Source organism: Echinops telfairi, unplaced genomic scaffold (genome assembly GCF_000313985.2).
Source record: "Echinops telfairi isolate 266 unplaced genomic scaffold, ASM31398v2 ScPeMD7_7468;HRSCAF=8506_0, whole genome shotgun sequence".
Classification (NCBI taxonomy): Eukaryota; Metazoa; Chordata; class Mammalia; order Afrosoricida; family Tenrecidae; genus Echinops; species Echinops telfairi.
The window spans coordinates 36,116,208-36,122,409 of NW_022111369.1; the positions used below are offsets into that span (position 1 = coordinate 36,116,208).

The window sequence follows — 6,202 nt, forward strand, 5'->3', positions numbered from 1 at the left end:
AAGTGTATATTTAATTCTTTGTTCTCGCACCTGAAATGGGCCAGTAAGGATGAGCTCCTCTAGTGCCCAAGGGCTCGTTGGAGCAATGGTCAGTTACAAGTCCACAGCAGAAACCAGATAAAACAAGCGCGGTCTTGCTCGCAAACAAGAAATCCAATGAAAAGCAACGCGACCATTAATAAAAATAGTAACCACAATATTTTTTAAAGCATTTTTCTTTAAATATTTCATTGTGTTTTTAATAAAGTAGGTTCCCATTTAAGAATTTCTACACATATTGTTTCATGCCATTGGTCATATTTTCCACATTCCATCCCTGTTATTTACGTTCGTCCCCTTTCTGTTTCAGGGTGCTAAAGAGACCCCGTTGAGGTCAATCTCGATGGGACTTTTTCTGTAGACCCATGTCATTGGAGACGCCTCAGAGTCACCATGTGGTTTACTTTGCTCACAGCATGATTTGCTGGATCTGTGAGAGAGAACGACAAGGTACAATAGGATGCACTGCAAGGCAAGTCGTCTGAAGGATCTAACATGATTTTGACCCTGAGGTGTGGGTGGGCCTAGTCTGCAGAGGTGCACCTTTCCTAGGGGCTGCGCGCGCATGCGGGCTTTCAACTCGCTGTTGAGGATGTCTGGAATTCAGAGGAAAGCAAGACCCCAACAGATCCGAAGATGGCACTCAGTGAATAAATTGAAAAGACTCCAGGCCAGAGGAGTGTGACGTTGGTCCGCAATTAGCTGGCAGTTAAAGCGGCCTGACTAAAAGAATTACGACCGGCGGGTGAGGAGGCTTTGGCAGAGACTGTCACTGCTGTTCTTTTGATCGGAGGCCGTTGCCCTGGAGACCTGCGTTCGCTCCTAAAGACTATAGATCCGTTTCACCACGACAGCTGTGACGATTGTGACACATATCTGCCGTGAAGGGCAGCCAAGATATGGTGTGTGGCTGCACCAGCTCTTCCTTTGGTGGTACCATGGAGATGATGCGTCCAGAGGTCAGCTGGATTGCCAAGTGGCAGCAAGTCAGTCACTTCAAGCCAGCTGTGTATGCTGTGTCAGTCACTGGTCACCTGCCCCCAGGAATCATGAGGGAGCTAAGAGTCCAGGAGTGACCGGCTAATCCAGAGACACAGCTATAAAGATGTAGCAAGATGCAGGATTACCCACTTCCCGCCTCTGCTCTTTTTCCCTTGTGGGACACACAAGCAGAACTGCAATTCCTCTCAAACCCTTCAGCTCTGGGACTCGGCAAACGGACTGATGAAAGAGCAGCCCAGTGGATCCCTGGACATTTTACCGGCTTTGGACTACTGGCAGAAGGGGCAGAGGTGTGGGTTGATGATTAACAGACTGCATTGAGGAGGAGTAGGCCCAGGCTTCTGCTTTGTCCGTGGGTAGGACTTCAAGGGGCCAAATGCCAGGAAACGGGAGCCCCGAGGAAAGTTCTGAAGCCCATGATCCATGCCTCGTTTCCCTGTCTCTCTCTTGGTTGGACAGAGTGAATGTCACTCCTTGCCCAGGAAGCACCCTCCCAAATCAGAGGCCTTTGGCTACCTGTTGCCAAGTTTCTGACCCCTGAGCTTGGAGCTTTAGTGCACTTCCTGGGGTCTCACTGGAAGGGCGTTGTCCTGAGCTAGGTAACCACATCAGACGGATAGCCGTTTTATCGGGGTCACCTTATTGACCAAGGTGAATTACCTATTTTGGAATAAAACCCTCATGCTGAATTCTCATTAAAAAAAGAATGACAGTTCTGAGAGTAAGGGCTGCTGGACCATATTTCCTTTTGAGAATAGCAGTGGATGAGCACAGGTTAAAAGGGGCTACCTTGAAAATTAACCTTTTTTTAAAATTTTACTAGGGGCTCATACAACTGTTATTGCAATCCATACACACATCAATTGTGTAAAGCGCATTTGTACATCGTTCTCAAAACATTTTCTCTCCACTTAAACCCCTGGCATTAGGTCCTCATTTTTCCCCTCCATCCCTGCTTCCCCCGAAAATTAACTTTTACAAGACTGGAGGAACTAAAGTGACTGTGGTGGGCAGCAAGTAGAAGATATATAAAATTCCTTACATAAAAAGTATTAACAGTAAGACTTGTGAAATAAAAAGTTTTACAATGTTAAAGAGAGACACCCACCTCAAATATAATTGAATGAGCAGATACATTAAGTCTTAAAAGAGACAAAGATGTAGACCCATCATCCGGATGAGGGAGGCCATTAGCACGCGGTAAAACTAGCGTCTGAGGAGTCACAATTGGGGAGCTGGAGAAATCGGGCATGAGAGGGCAAGGAAACTGTCACAAAAGCATGACTGGTGGCAGAGCAACACATCACAAAGACAGGTGGGACGACAGAAGCAGGAAAGGGGCCAGGACTGGGACACACACATCGTTAAGTGGATGGGCTTTACAAGACTGGTCCAGGGCCTTCTGCACACGGCACTCAGGGCAAGACTGATAGAGCATGCGTCATGACTATGTGGCCCTCTGGACTGTCTGTCCCCAGTATGGGAAGCTCCATCAAGGACACAGCTAGGCAAGCCACTGCAAGAGAGACTACCCCTTCCTGGATTGGCCAGACAAGGGGGGTGGCAATCCATTCCCCACGGCATTCTGCCTGGGGGTAAGATTAGCTACATCTTTGTTCAATGGTCAGAAAGAATTCATTAGGTACTCTGCACATGCATTTTGGTCTGTCACTACCATCCATAGCCATTTGCAAACCAGAGTGCTCCGAATTTAAGCTCTAATACACTTCCTCAGTCGCCACCCTGGAGCTTCTCATTTTTCTTTAGGGCAAGTATTGATCTTGTGGTTTCGTTTGGATGTCTTCTTTTTTTAAGCTCGTAGTATTCATATGATCGTCTTTCTTTTATGAACCAATTTGTTATTTAGCTGAAAAATGACCTCTAGAAGTGGTTTCAGTTCAAAGTTTGAAGGGAATCTTGGGACATAGTCTCAATGATTCCTCTAGTCCAGCGGTTCTCAACCTGTGGGTTGCGACCCCTTTGGGGGGGGGTCATACAACCTTTTCACAGGTATCACACGATTCATAATAGTAGCAAAATTACAGTGATGAAGTAGCAACAAGAATAATTCATGGTTGGGGGGTCACCACAACATGAGGAGCTGTATTAAAGGGTCCCAGCATTAGGAAGGTTGAGAACCACACTGCTCTATCTCTACCAGTCTGGTAGGTCTAGGCTGTTTTTGAAATTTTAGTTATGTTCTACAGTTTTCTCCCAGTCTACCCAGGACCATCTATGATGTCCATGGTCAGACAGGTTGCTAATGATAGCCTGACACCATCTAGCTCTGATCTCAAAATGAAGGAAGCCATGGTTCCCATAGGCAAGTCATTCTGTAGACTAGTTTTTGCTCTGTGTCTTTGATTACCTTCTTTCTCTTTCACTCCAGATTAGTAGAAGGCATATACCTCCAGAAACACCTACGTGTATACTCACACACGTATACCTTCTATGCACACATATCTACCTAGGTTATTAGAATAGGGACAAAAGGGGCTGTCTCCCCAATGCCTGCATGGGGAGACAATACAGGGGTTGGAAAAAGATTGAGCACACTAATTTGACACTTATAGGAAAGATCCAAACTGAGTATGCTCAGACACAAGGCCCCTGACCCCAGGTGGAAGGTCCACCTGGGCGCACAGAGTAGGCCCAGCCACATGACATCACATAGGTGGGCCCAGACTCAGCCAGTAGGATAGGCCGGCCAATGCCCTCAACCACGGCTTCCCCAACCAGAAGGGTGGGAGAGAATAAGAGCCAGGTGCACAGCTGGGCACATTCTTATGGCCTGCCACCAAGCTCTTTAACTCTGCTCTTGTTTGGGTACATGCTGCAAACCGAGGGTGAGATTCCTCCCTCGTGCAGGCACACACGTGCCTATATGCCCACTTGGGTCCCACTTGCTCTCTTGGCTCTCTTGGGATTTCTGGCTTTGCATTCGGAGTGCTGGTTCCATATTCCTTCCACATGTTTTCTTCAGTCACGAACTCTTGCACGGTGCCCATGTAGCCTTGCACGCTTTCCAGAGATAGCATGCACTTTTGAGACTGTAATGCCTGAAACTTCCCTTTCCCTCATAAAAGTTACTTGGATTTACAAAAGTGCTTCAGCACTGCGAAGCAAGAACCAAGGTAAACCACTGCAGAAACCTAACAAGCTAACTGTTAGATCTCTCTAGTGGGAGAGATACCTCGGTCCTTGGCTTCGTGCAAGAAAGAATTCACGCTGAAGTCTGGTTTGTGATCCAAGTGAGTTTCTAGAGGATAGAAGTGGCACAAATGCACGGGCCAGTGGCCAGGACGCTCTGCACTGTGTCCGAGCCACTGGGAGAAAGAGCTGCCAGAGCAAACACTGCCTTTCAGGGCCCCCGTTGGGAGGCGTGTTCGACAGTACTGGTTAACCCCATTGGCTGAATTAAATTCATCTGGCCCACATGGGCCAACCCAGGTATAATGCCCACCTAGGTGTACAACTCCTTCCTGGCTGGAAGTTGAACCTCTGAGCATGCATAATAGACACCCCAGTCCCTATGCTAGCCACCTAACATAACCACTCATGTATTGTTTTAATTGTTTATATTGGGTTTTTGTTGTTGTTACAATTGTTGTTTCAGAATTGTATATGCTATGTCATTTACCAAAAATGCTCTAATTCAAATCTATGTAAAGGGGTGTGGATATAGTGGAGACCCAAAACCTACCTATAAGATAATTGGACAGTCCCTCTCAGAAGGGAAACATGGAAGGGGCGATAAATCCAGGGAGTAGTGTAGAGCTGACGAAACATACCTATCATCTAGTCCTTAAATATTTCCTCCCTTTACTATTATGGTTCTTTTTTTCACCTCATTAACCTTGTTAGACCTGGGTATGTTATTTGCATAATTAAGATTGTTCGATACAGGAAAACCAAGATAGATAACCCTTCTGAAACAGTAACAGGAGTAACGGTTCCCTGAAGGTCCAGGAAGAGAAGGGGGGTGGAACTGACAGCATTGATGATCGTATAACCCCACTAGAAGGAAGCAAACAACAGAATTGTATGTGGATGCCTATGATGGATAGTGTAAGATACAGCAATAAATAAATAAAGGTTTTTAGGGGATAAGGTGGAGGAGAGAGTGGATAAAGGGGAGCTGATATCAAGGAGTTCAAGAAGAAAGAAAATGTTTTGAAACTGATTGTGGTAGCAATTGTATAATAATGCTTTATGTGGTTGAACTGTGGAATGTTAAGATAGCTGTAAGAGCTCCCAATGAGATGATTAAAAAAATAAAATAAATATCCCTAATTCTTTGTACTTCTTAGTGTCATCGTTCATGTTGGTCAAGTTGTGCAAACTTTGCCTATGTTTGGTATTGCTTTTTCCATCATCAAAATAACAAGTGTTTCAAGGGAGAAAAAAACGTTAACTGTAATAACTCAGTAAGTTCATTAATTTTATGTAAAGTGTTTTTAACAGTATCTAACACAAAGTAAGTATTTGATCAAGTTAGGGGCTGGCAGGTGGGCTGGGCAAGAGGAAGAATCCAACGAAGGGGAGACAGAAATGCATCTGATCTAAGGTGACCAGACGTCCCGCTTTTGGTGGGACAGACCCAATTTTTAACAATTTTTCCTGCGTCCTGCGGTGTTTTAAAACAGTCCCGATTTTTGAAAAGAATGTACCACAAGCTAGGGTACACGGTTTTCGATTGCCATGTGGCTATTTCGCCAGGATATGAGTTTTATCAATGGTGTCCCGCTTTACCAATGTTAAAATCTGGTCATTCTAATCAGACATGGAATTCTAGGCACCCTTCTTTCTCCAAAAACCATCATAAGATCAGCAATAAATATACACCAGCGAGTATTTGTTTATTGTGTAAAAAGGGGAATTACATTTAGAAAATGATCAACTCTGCCAGCCATATGAAACCAGTCAAACTATCTAATAAATAAAACATTTCCCCTAAAATAATATATGGTGTACCCAATTCAATGTAGAAAAGGAGACACGCCTTTTTGACAGGAAATCTTTTCTTACTCAAGATAACAGGAAGCAACACACCTTGAAACCAACTTCTGCTTCGATTACATTGGCCAATGAAATCCTCTGAACCTACTCTCGGAACTGCCATGGAAACTCTAGTGCCTCTCCTCTCTCACAGGCTTTGGCA

General features: G+C 45.0%; 1 non-coding gene across 1 annotated transcript; it reads left to right on the forward strand.

Moving 5' to 3' along the window:
• Positions 1 to 366: 366 nt before the first annotated feature.
• On the forward strand, positions 367 to 495 carry LOC115873410. Its single transcript, XR_004048407.1, has one exon. It is a non-coding gene; the product is annotated as a small nucleolar RNA SNORA18 (small nucleolar RNA).
• Positions 496 to 6,202: the final 5,707 nt, after the last annotated feature.